We start from the raw sequence: 13,421 nt of genomic DNA on the forward strand, positions 1-13,421 counted from the left end.
AACACGTACATACTTTTTCTGGTCGTTCTACGGATGGAACACCGAAAGTGGGCAAGGTCAACCTAGTCCTTAGATTTCACTAGGATTTATCTTCTCTCCTGCTGTAAGGCTGGGTATAACTAAAAGAAGGAGGTTCACCAAATTCTCACCCAACCCATAGTAGACCCTGAAGCTACCTGAACGCGGGACCTTAACGTCCTTAACCAGGGCTAGGTGCTGGGTTCTGGAGTTTTGTCCCTCTGCACCTAGCAAGATTTCAGCAACAAAAACTTTGTATAGTCGGGGCTGACAGCTGCTTCCTAGGGCCTGACCTGGAGGAATGCCGACCGATGGACTCTTGGTGAAAGCGAAGGGCTCTGTTTACGAAGAAACGGTGTCTGGTAGCAGTAACTCTGAAAATCACATGTCATTACGGGGGGGGGGGGTTGAGGGGAAGGCAGATCTATGTGCTTGAGAAACCAGAGCTTACAGATAGTTCCTGGCTGCCAGGGAGGCTGCAGTTGCGAGTTTTTCCTCGTACTTCTTTGCTTCTTGCTCCTTCTGATCTACTCAGATGGTAAACACACAAGCACAGGTGTCCCCCATGAGTCTATCCCTCCTAGAGGCCTTTCTCAAAGAACCTCAGGGGAAGGGTATATGCGGGAGTCCTACTCCTCTAGCATCTAACCACCTGGCATTTGACCTGACTTTATTATTGTAAATATTTTCTGTCGACTGTCCCTTTCTTGCGGTTCACATCTCGGTTAGGGGATTCCAAGGGGGAAAGAGCCGCGTTCAGGCAAGCGCTAAGGGTTGCTAGGTTCTGGAAAAGGCCAGAGAGGGATTGCATAGCCACGCTCAGGGAAGTAACCGGTGCTGTGCATGTCCGCTCCACACAACGCAACCAGCGGTCCAGCTGTGTTCGCACTCTACTAGAGGGCGGAAAAGCCCAAGCATGGTAGAGGATATAGAATTCTGTAAAGGAGATACTATGTAGAAATTGTTCACCCTACTCTTCCTTGAGATGCGGTTATCTTTTAAAAGCAAAAATAGGCTTTCAGTGTCTTTGCAAGTACCTAGGAACTTCTGGTCCACTTTGAATTGTGCTGGGTAGTAAATGTCTTAAGTTAAATATGTCTACCTTTGGGAGCTGCCGCGTTTCTGAGAATAATTTCTTAAGCCCCTAAAAATAGAAGGAGGAAGGAAGGAGCTGAATGAATAGAGGGGGGAAAAAAGCCTAAACACTCAGTGCCAAAAATTCATAGGGGAACTGGGAGCTGGCATCTCGGTTGGGGGACTCACCTTGAAATTGGGAAGTTAGATTATGAGCCCTTCACAGCCCCATGATCTAAGCTGTCAGTCTTGATGTCCCCTGAGACTGCATCTAAGATTCAGTGGAAAGCCGGTAGTCCACTACCTCACCTCCCGATGAGTCTCCAGAAGACCCCCCCCCCCCAGAGAGAATTATCTAGGTCAAGGGTTAGATATCCTACCTAGTTTTCCCAATTTTGAACCCTAGATTTTCATTCCTGGAAACTTACCACAAGTTACATCCACCTTGACTACCTAAGCCCCTTGGGGGTAGGCTATATCAATTAGAGATGTGGCTCAAAACAATGTTCTGAGGAGCAAGGATATAGAATTCTGTAAAGGATATACTATGTATAAATTGTTCACTCTGCTCTTCATAGTATAGCCCAGTATACGTTCACATTTCTATAATGGGAAGTACTGGCTTGGCCAGTGCCTAGAGGCAGCTAAGTTTGTGTTCTTGGTGGCCACTGGGGATAATTAAATGATAGCCCTCCCGGCTGGGGTATGTCTCTAGATGAGTGCCCACCAAAAAGAAAAAGGCATCCTGAATACCATCATTCCAGGACCAGGAGCTAGGGCTGGCTGGTGTTTCCCAGACAAGTGGGGCCTAAACTTTGACCTCAGATGGGGGTACATGCTGAGTCCTTGGAAGTTCCAGCCTGAAGGACAAGGACTCTGGGAGCCTTTGGTGATGGCATGGGCCCTTGGCAGCAACCCAGGGGAGGGCTCTGAGAAGGGGTTTCAGCACTATTTCATCTGAAGCCTGAAATAGTCAGTAAGCCTTGTGGACCTGCTTTTCTTTCTTTTCTTTTTCTTTTTTCTTTTCTTTTTTTTTTCTTTCTTTTTCTCACTTTTCTGGGCTAGGCAGCGATGGAAACGTGCCATGGGTCCCAAGACTCCTACAACTCAGTTCACCTCAACCTGGCACTGGGCTTCATTCCTTCCAAAGCTGGAGGTTAGCGGGACTTGCTTCAGGCTTTTAGCCTGTTTGCTGAAGGAGGTACTTCCTCACAGCAGTGAAGTTTGTTTCTCTCTTTCCTGGTAGCTTTGTTTTAAGAAGCCAGATGTTTTGTTTGTAAATTCTCTCCAGAGGACGTTTACAGTTTGGACTGGAAATAAACCTTTGAAAATCGGGGCGGTGTGTTAGGTATGTTAATACCACTTCTCTCGGGCTTCTGGGGAGCTACATCAGGTGTATGGGAAATGAGACTAAAGGGTGGGGGGCAGTGTTGTAATAAAAGTAAGAGAATGCTCTGATGCAAAACCAAGAATTAGAAGCACCTTCCAGAGCCAGCACAGGAACACACTCCCATTGCCCTCCTAGTATTGCATCTAGTTTGCACATTTCTTATGTCTTGGGACATTGAGAAAAAGACCCAACCTTGCCTACAGGACCATGCCGGTTTTCAGCTGAACTCTTTGACTTGAAAGCAAAAGGGGCTGGTGTGCTTCCTTCCCAGGTAGCCTTGCTGCTGGTGATCAGTCTGGTTTAGGGATGCATATGGGGCAGGTTAGAAGCTAGTTCACTGGATTCGGGAGGACTTTGGGTATAAATGCCAGGAGTGTTGCTTCTTCTCCCTCCCATCCCCCTCCACCCGCCCCTCAAGAAAGCTGGTGCCTGCAGCTTTCCCTTCTTTTTGCTTTATTTCCTACTCCCCATCCTAGATGCCTGGGCAGTTAGTTTAAAGAAAAGAACAACAAAAAACTAAACCTAACAGCAGAGGGACAGGAGATGATCGCCGGTGGGGTGGGGTCTGGGCATAAGCCAGGCAGCTTCATTACCCACTGCCAGTCCCCAGATCCCTTCTTCCCTCCCCAAACCTATTTTCAAATGCCTCTGTTCTCTTCCAAAATGTCTTTTCATTCGTTTACCGAAGTTACGGGGAAACTTTCTGGAGACCGGTGGTTAAATGGAGAAAACTGAAAGTCTTTGGATTTCAGTCTAAACAGGACAGAGCTGCTTTAAGCGTGGTTCAAGAGCGCAGTTGCTAAGGAAACGCCCTTTGGTCAGATCCCACCTGCGGACTTAGGTTCTAAGGGAGAATTTCCTCCAAATCCCCCCCTACATCATTGGGTGCTCTCTCGCTCCAACTCCACTGAGTGAAATGGATTTATAGAAACCATTTGGACATTGAAACAAACAAACAAAACATATGTTCAAGATAGCTGTTGCTGGCCACAGTGAGACTCACCCTTGGCCAGGAGTGAGACTCTCCCCTGGCCCGGAGTGGCTAATGGGGATGAGGAGATGCCCACCTGCTCCCGCGCGGTGGCGAGAGCTCGCGGATGTTAGGGACCGACTCCAGCCTGAACCAGGCGCTTTGGCTCTTCCGCTCTTCGAATAAAAAGGGGATGAGGTCCCCCGCAGTCGAAACACCGGGTCATTGAGGACCAAATAGAGCCCACCCTCCTAACAAGACGATCTCATTAACTGGCTAGGGGATTTACCAGACCACGAGAAATCCCCCCCCCTTCCTACATCGGTCCTCTTTTCTGTCTGACTCAAGATGGAGATGTGACTGTTCCCACTTCCCAAACAGGGAAGACCACAGCATTGAATAGGGGCAGGTAAAGAGGGGCAAGAAGCTATTTTTTTTTTTTCTCTTTTAGCTGTTTTGAAACTTAGTAAATATCACTTGTATTTGGACCGGAGAATGGCACCGTATCATGGGGCTTGGGGGTACAGGGTCAGATTATGTAATATGCAAGTGGTGTCCGGCCCCAGGGACTCTTCTGCCTAGAAGATCTAAAGACTTGTGCACATCCTGCACGGAAGCCCTCGCTAGATTTTGTCTTTGCTGATGTCTGTCTTCTGTCTCTTGAGTTTTCCTCCTTCTTTCCCCTTTCTGTTTTTCTATTCTGTGCTCTCTTTTGAAGAGTCCTCCTCGACTGTTTCAAGAATTCTCAGGGCATTCGCTTAGGATCTACGAGGTTTGTTTGGTTTTGGTTTGGGTTTGGTTTTTCTCCCCAGGTCAAAGCGTAGCAGTCACCACGCTGGGCACCAGTTCCGAGGGAACTAACCAGTTTGCAGGGTTCCGGGCTTTTGGGGTGGGGGTGGGAGAATGAGAGAAAGGTCAGACACTGGTCGACACCTGGTATAAAATAAAAGAACATGTTAAGAAGTTTCAAAGCTGCCAATAAAACCCTTTAAGTGGCTTGTGATGCACTGCCTGGAGTTCCTGCGATGGCATTGGTAAATGACTCTAATACCCAAAGAAAAACATTACAAATGCCGCTGTCTGCGCCACCAATCGGGCGCCGCTCTCCAGCGCGGGCGGTGGCTCCTCTCTGGCGCGGAGGGCACCCACATTTGCATGATAAATTGACCAGACTGGCGGCAGCCAATGAAATATTCAAATTAGGCACGCGGGGGTGGAAGTGTGGTGAAGTCCCTGGGGCTCCCCCTTGGAGTAGGAGCTGGCCTTGCCACCTCTCCGTTAGCGCCCTCCAGAGGCGGGACAAAGCTTGGCCCTTCTGGGACAGGAGGATGGGAGAGTTTGGGGGGGAAGGGAGGTAACACTTTACAGGTGGTATTGAGCAGCCAAAGGCTTTGGGGGTGGCCAAATGGATTAGGAAAGTTTTAGGGCCTCAATCCCTCTTGCATTTAAACCAGCAGGATTGCAAAAGGAGACTCTCAGGAATTTAGGCCGGACCCTAGACCCTTCCTAAAAGGATGGTTGCTTTGTTGGCCTTCAGCTCATCTCAGAGCACAGCAGGCTTCCCACTATTAACATTCTGGAGCAGATATATCTAAGCTACCATGAAGGGGAAGATTCCATCCCAACAGGCCGGGAAAGTAGCTCAGTTTATGTTAGGCTTTCAGGTTAGGCCCACCAGGCCTGAGATGTCACAAGACATCAACTGTGGCTTTGCTCCTGGGAGTGGAGACACGGGCTCTGCCTAGATGTTGAAAGGAGCCTCAGCAGGCAGAACTCATCTGGCCAGGGACATTAGAAAGCACCCGGGCTCTAGGCAGCAGCACCGAGAGTGTGGACAAAAGGGAACCTGCTCATTTCTAGTCAGCAAATGGAAACCCAGCAGATGGGGATTCCAGAGGATATAAAGGGAACTAGCTTTTAAATGGGACTGCCACTGGTGGCCAGGGAATATTGGTCTTCTCGGGAACTTGGCAAGGCCATCTTCTGGTCTGGCTGCTGCTCAGGAGACTGACCTGACTCTGTTCAGAGGAATGTGTGGGCATGTCCTTAGTGTCTTTTTACTGTTTTCCTGTAGCCTTCCCTGGAGTAATAGTCACTCTCTCCTCTCTCCCATCACAAGGCTGAGAGATGGGCCTAGCTGCCCTAGACAGAGCTTAATCCCTAGCTCTTTCTCTAGGCCACGAGGGTCTTGAAGAGGTGACATGAATTCCCTCTAAGCATCCCTCCCCCAGACATGCTCAGTTAACTACAGCTGTCCTCCCTGGCCGCTAACCAAGGAATCTCTCCAGGAGGGCTGGAGCCTAGCAGAGCCTGGCCCCAGGCTAGCTCAGGAACTGTAAGGACACCAAGCAATGAGCTCTGTGTGCTGTTTTATAGCCTGCAATCCTGGCACTCTGAAATCTAAGGTAGGAGGGAGGATTCAGAGTCGGGGCTAACCTGTACTGCAGGCTAACCCAAGGAAAACTCTTAGTTACCAATACAAATTCGGGAGAGAGTTGATGTTTTTTTTTTTTTTTTTTTTTTTTTTTTGACCACTTAGCAGGTTTTATCTGCATCTTCAAATTCTGGTGTCTAACACGAGGTGACTAATGCGCAAGCTGTTCCTGCCATTCAAGTTTTTTAGGAGGTGTTGGCCAAAGAGAGGAAGTTTTAATCTTGAGCCCAGTGGAGATGCATATGGCAAACAAGATACAAGAGGACATTTTCCCTTACTGCTGGCTTGTGTGCTTGGTCCCAGTTCCCACAAGGAAAGGTCTGGGAAGAGACAATGACAGTACTTGGAAGGCTGGGGTCCATGTTGACAGTGTCTCGGGAAGGCCTTCCTCAGTCATTCTTGGGCACTCAGTCAGTGGGTCGTGATGTCATGATCACCTCCAGCACTGAAGTTTGTCACACAGTCCCTTCCATGAATGCAAGCAGCTAGGTGGACAGGTAGGCCCAGGAAGGTGGCTCTGCAACCCAATCCAGAGCCTCACCTCCCCTGAACCGTTTACAGTGAGCCGGCCACTCAGTTCCTCTCAGAAGGCATCACGCACACACAAGGCCTCAAGTCTACACACGCGCACCTGTTCTTGGCAAGCAAGTGACAGCTTTGGTATTAGTAATGGAAGTCGGAATACTTGGTCCACAACTCACCCAGTCACAGTTCTCTCTCTCTCTATCCGAAGCATCTGGGACCTAAGGAGAAAAATTCCTGATCAAAGTGGGAGATACCCCGGAGCTTCGGAGCTTGGAGCTTTTGAGATCAATGTAGGATGCAAGAGGCATCTAGAGGCTGCATCCCAGGGGCTGCCCTAGGGTGCAGGCATGCTCTTACCTCCTCCAAGAGCCTGGTGCACACTGGTCGGCCACCTAAAGCCAGCATGAGAATGAGAGTCCCTGGGTCAGATCTCCCAGACAGACAGACAGAGGATGAAAGCCAGAGTGAGCAAATGTAGAGTGGCAGGGTTTGGGGGGGTTTGGGGGGGATGTGGGGGTGGGGATAAGGATGGGGGGGCGTGCAAGGGAAGAAAAAGGAGGCTGTTTTGCAGGGGCTGATAAGGAGGTTCCCCCAGACCTTTAGAGGAAACGCTTTGCCACGATGATATTTCTGTTTTCTCTGTTAGCAGCGGATGGGATTTGCACCATCCAGGTCAGATGGAAGATAGAAGTGGGGGGGAAGGGTGGGGGGAATCTGACGCTCTCATTGATCTGTTCTCCTTTGGAGAGAGGAGTATGGCTTCAAGATGGCAATTAGGAGCCAGCCTGCTCAGGGTTTCCTCTCCTGAGCTCAGGTGCAGCCAGAGTGGATTTCAAACCCTGCTCCTGGGCTCTGGATGAGGAGGCAGCTTCATTCCTGGTTCTGAGATGAGGCTAAACCTGCCCAGGTTCCCAAAGACCACCTGGCACTTTTACTCACATTTTTTGGTCAGGCCTTTGAGCAGATGGCAGTTTTCCCAGTGTTTTTAAAAGTATTAGCTTCCTTTCAAACATTCTTTAACCTTTAATGTTTTGTAACTTGATGAAAAGGTCACTTTGTTCTGAGGATGCAGCTGTTCCTTAATTATTCAGCTATAGGTGAATTCCCACCCAAATTCTCAACACTTTTCTTTTTCTTTCCTTTCCTTTCTTTTCTTTTTTTTGGGGGGTGGGGTGGGTGGTGGTTGCTGAGGATGAGAAGAGGGCCTTGTAGGCTAGGCAGGTGCTCTACAGCTGAGTAGCAGGTAAATTCTAGGCAATGACATCCCTGCCCCTGATTCATTCTCCCTTTCTCTCTCTCTCTCTCTCTCTCTCTCTCTCTCTCTCTCTCTCTCTCTCTTACACACACACATACACACAAGTCTGGAGAGATGGGCCAACACTGGCTACTCTTCCAAAGAACCTGGGTTTATTTCACAGTGGCTCACAATCATCTGCAATTCCAGTTTGAGGGAGTTCAGTGACCTGTCTGGCCTTCTTGGGTAGCAGGTGTTTTAATGGTGCACAAACATACATGTAGGCAAAAACATCCATATACATGAAATTTAAAAAATTGTTGTTTGTTTACTTTGTGTGTGTGTGTGTGTGTATCTGTGTGTGTTTGCTTACATACCATAGTATGCGTATTGAAGTCACAGGGCAACTTGTAGGAGTTACTTATCTCCCTCTATTGTGTGGGTCCCTAGGATTGAACTCAGGTCATCAAGCTTGGCAGCAAGCACCCTAACCCACTGAGTCACCTCAACAGTTCCCCACCCAGCCCCTGATTCTATAATGGGATCCGAACTGCATACACACATTATATGGACGGACAAAGGTTTGCCCTGATATCTGTCTATGTATGCAGGCATACGTTCATGTTTGTATTTATATGGTTATCTTTTGTACATGTATGTTTACGTACATTTGCACTCTCGTGTACTGCACATTTTGCATTTGCATACATTTATGTTCATATAATTTGTATAGAGGGACCTGGGTTTACACGGATACACAGACTTTTGTCAGCTTTATTACGTAACTTCCTTATAGGAAAATACGTACAAGATTTACATACTTGAGTGATGAATTTCCTTAAACATTTGATGCTCATCATTTGTTATACGTGTTCCTGACTTTTATAAAAGATTCAGACATGTCCAAACAGGGTCTCACTGTGTAGGTGGAAGTGGCCTAGAGCCTGCCAGGTGCATCCAACCTTTTGATATTCTGTCCCACATTGTTATCTACAAAGTTCAAGCTGGAGCAAAGGAAAACAGATTGCCAAACAAACCTCATAATGTTTTAGGTAAGTTTACGGCTGTGGCGGGGCACATTCGTTGCTGTCCCTAGCTGCGATCTGTTTCAGGTCAGACACACCCTGTAGACCTGGAGATGGTCTCTGGCCCCAAGAGCAGCATCTCTGAGTGCTGACATTTCAGACATGTTTGCTTCTCCCTGGTTTATAGTCTCAGCTTCTCAGCTTCCGACGGCCACCTCACCTTTACACGTCTGAGCCAATGCATTCTTGCAAATGGACATATTTGACTTATATTTAAAATAAAAAAGTAAGCCAGTTGGTTCAGATGAGAGAGCATGAAAGAATTTTCCTACATGGGGACTACATGAAGCTGGTGTTCAGCCTCTGCAGACTGTGTTTATTGTCCACGAGGCAATGGGGGTGGTTCCCTGACTCTCTTCTCTCTGAGGTTTTAGATGAGGACTCTTCTAGGCAAAGGGAAGCTCTTGGATTTTGGCACTCACCTTAAGCCTTTGTAGACTTGTATGAGAAGAAATCTGCTCCAAGCTATGTACTAAATCGTGAAGAGCACTCTGTAAGATTAACACTCATTAAGTGCAGGAGACAGAATTGATACTTTGCTTAAAAGCATATACCTTTAAAAGGTCTCTAGATGCACGAACAGCAAAGAACAGCAGAAACCAGGCTTGGAGAACTGTAGTGGTCTCTCCTGGAAGGTGTTGTCTTAGGACTCATTCCCTAGAATCCTTTCTTGCATATCTCTCTTACTGCTAGGTGTTTCCCTGTTTCCTCTGGCTTATTGCTGGCTTTCTGTTATCGAGTAAGACACTTCACAAATGCAGAGGAGCAAAGCAAATTTTTAAAAACATTCTCCCAGCACTGGAGAAGCTGAGGCAGGAGGATTATGGGTCCAAAGAGAGCCTGGCATGCTTAGTGACTATGTATGTTTATACACATAACACATACATATATACACATGTACATACACATATATGGTATGAGATAAAGGCAAGGTGGGATTATTTAGATCGTATGTAAATATGATTAAGCCAAATAAATAATAAAAAACCTTTCAGTTCTCAGCTAGTGATCACAATACTCAAACAGGTGAGACAGGAGGATTTCTAAATTGAAGACAGCTTGACCTCCATAGGGAGACCCTGCCTCAGCACTGTGGGGAAGACGTTTTTGAATAGCAGTGAGTACTTGCTGAAGCCAGCACTGAATATCCCCAATGCCTCCTAATTCCAGTCCTGGCTTCCTGGAGAGCTTTGCCATCACCACTCTCCTTGTTACTGTCCACACTTAGGTGTGAATGGAATGAGCTGGCCACTTTGTATTTTGTCTTTTACACTGTAGTGTTTATGAGACTCAACTGTATATATAGCTGGTTTGTTTTCGAATTTTTATACTATGGATACATTAAAGTTCAGTAGGCAATTTGTATTTATTTCTATTCTTTTTTCTCTTCCAAGTCGGGTAGGGGGCGGTGGCTAGGGTTTAAAAATTAAACAAAACAAAACAAACCAACCTAAAACAATAATTAGACATGCCATGTTTGTAATCCCAGAATTCTATAGTAGGACGATTTTCCGTGGCCTGGGTTGCATACTACACAGCTCCTGCCTCTAAAAAAGAGGTGTGTCTGTATGCAGCCTGAGAAAGCACAGTTCCTGATGTGTTGTCGCAGCCGTGGGACTTCCGGGTTGCAGAGTGAGCATGCGTCGGACCTAGTTTGCCAAAATGGCTGCATCAGTTTCCACTCCCACACGCAGGTCCGCTGTGTCCCTCACTCTTCATCCTTGTCAGCAAGAAAACATGTCTAGCTGTGGTTCTTCTCCTTCTCAGTACTTCCAAGGCTGGTAGCTATCGCTGCCATTTCTCGATGTATACATTTTTCTCCATGCTCTGGAATGCGTTTCACACCACCTGTTTCTATTTTCGATCCTCTGGATTCCGGAGCCTGTATCCATCCTCTTCTTGACTCCTGATGGATAGATGCTTCTTATGAGTTCATAAACATCTCTTTTTTTTTTTCTTTTCTTTTTCTTCCTTTTTTTTGGGGGGGGGGTGGGCAATGTGGCAGAGGGGGCGGGGCTTATTATCTCATCCTTCCTGAAAACAAATGTTCAACGTCAAGAGAAAGAAGAACAGGGACTGACTATACAGCACAAGAAAGAACCATACAGAAAAGCTTCCCTGCTTGCTGCCTTTCTCCCTAGCCTCTGCTCAGCTAGTGTTCCACATGCATATATAATTTATTACTATTATTATTATTAACTTGAGGCTTTCATAGCGATCGCTCTCCTCCATCTCCTCCCAGATCCACTCCCATTTCATACCCACTTAACTTTGCATTTTCACTTCTTTCCCGTCCCAGCCAGCTCCCCTCCCCCCGTGCTGTCTGTATTCTTTTAGCCGTTCAGTCGTCCACTGGAATTGTGGACCTACCAAGGCACACACCCTTAAAGAAAGCCAGCTCCCTCTCATGGTAGTTATCCAGAACCAATTACTCTTAAGCTAACGGTGAAACTCCAAGACCAACCTTTCTGGAAACTCTTCTGTTCTTCAGTTGTCTAGAGTTGTCAGAGTGTGGACCACTTCAGAGACACGTCAGTAGATTCCCTGATTACAACCCAAGGATTCCCAGGCTTACATATACTCCAGATCTCTGAGGTATAAGGATATCCTAGGTCCTGGGTCATGTTCATCAACAGGAATCCAGTTTCGTACTGTCTTTCTCTCTCTCTTACCCGGTGTCTCCAACATGACTTCACTGCATGGGTGCTTCATCTCAGAAGCACAAGGGGACATCAGACATAAAATATGACACCATGTATCTGTGCCCATATCCAACAAATGGGAGGAGGATGAACTAGCAATGGTGTGAATAAGAAAGCAAACCTTTTCCATACCCAGCTAGTAATCCAGTATTCAAGAGGCTGGGGCAGGAGGATTACAAACTTGAAGCCAGCGCAAGCTGGAGACAAAACTGCACAAAATAATGAAACATTAGCATCTCAAATAATCTAAATTCTCCTTTCAGTTTGCAAGGATCAGTGCTAAGGAGCATCAGTAGCTGTCACTGGAGAAGACACAGGCTTACCAAACACCCCAAGAAAACCAGAACGAACACTGAATAGGGGGGAGTCAACTTCAGACAGCTCCCATACCCACCACTATCCATTGATTTTAAAAAAACCTAATCTTTGTAACTTGCATAAAGTAAAACTCACGTTTGACATATAGTCTTCTTGGTTCTGATAGATCCATAAAGTCTTTTTACTGTTTCAATTAAAAATTAGAACAGACCAGGCCTGGGAGGGTGTGGTGGTCTCAGTAGGTGTGGCCCCATAGACTCAAGTGTTTGAATACTTGGCCCATAGGGAATGGCACTATTAGAAGGTGTGGTCTTGTTATCAGAGGTGTGGGCTTCTTGGAGGAAGTGTGTTACTGGAGGCAGACTTTGAGGTCTCCTATGCTCAAGCTCTACCCAGTGTGGTACACAGTCTCCTGCTGCCTGTGGATCAAGATGTAGAGCTCTCGGCTCCTTCTCCAGCGCCATGTCTGCCTGCACGCTGCCATGCAGCTCACCGTGATGATAATGGACTGAACCTCTGAAACTGTAAGCCAGTCCTGATTAAATGCTCTTCTTTGTAAGAGTTGCCTTGGTCATGGTGTCTCTTCACAGCAATGAGATTCTAAGACACAGGGCATGCCTATAATCCTACTACTTCAGGAGGCTGAGGCAGGAGGACTGAAAATTCAAGACAAGTCTGAGCTGTACAGCAAAACCACATCTCAGATGTCCCACGAGACCAAAATGTCTTTGGATCCCCCTTTTATAGGCAAGTTATCCACCACCAGTCCTTACCTCATAAGTCTCTCAGCAAGAGCCCCATTCACAGGAATTACTGAGAGGAAATATTAGTCATTTTCTTACAAAACCTGCTCTGAAACATAGCATGAATAAATGAAGTTACATATGGTGTCGCTTTGGTAGTCTGCTTTCTACGTTAATACAAGGCTTTTGAGACCGGTCCATGCTGAATCCATAAGCTATTTCCTATCGTTTCTAAGATGTGCTCCTTTGTGTGGATAACACCAAAGCTAGCTGACACACTCATCAGCCAAACAGGATTCCTTGTGAATCGAGTTGTTAAAAACAATCAGGTACAGGTTCAGTGTGAGAGAACATCGCCTTTCCTTTCTGATGTGTTCGGTGGGTCTGTATGGTAAGAACACACTTAGCTTTATAAGGAATCACCAAATAAGGCTGTGATAAAGCACCACACACCTTTTATCCCATCATTAAGAAGGCAGAAGTGGGTAGATCTCTGTGAGTTTGAGACCAGCCAAGGCTTCAGAGTGAAGCAGTCCAAAACCACAAAACAAAACAAAGAATACAGAAAAGAAGAGAAAAATGAAAGGAAGGACGGAAGACGGGAAAAAGGTAAAGAATTGTTAAGGGCCCTTACTGTTCTTTCGGAGGACTTGTGTTTGGCTCCCAGCACCGCAGGGCAGTTCACTAGTATTAGAATTCAGTGTCCTCTTCTGACTTCCATGGGTACCAGGCACATACATGGTACACATACACACATACATTCAGACAAAACACTCGTATGCATAACATGAACTAATTAAAATAGTTTTTTCAAAGAAGGGAAGGAGACTGTGGAACTACCGAATAGTCCATGTTGTGCTGGAATCCAGGGTCTTTTCATGTCCTGCATGTGTGCAGGACTGCTGAGCTACATCAGCAGCCAGGGCAG

Source organism: Micromys minutus (assembly GCF_963924665.1).
Source record: "Micromys minutus genome assembly, chromosome: 32".
Taxonomy (NCBI): domain Eukaryota; kingdom Metazoa; phylum Chordata; class Mammalia; order Rodentia; family Muridae; genus Micromys; species Micromys minutus.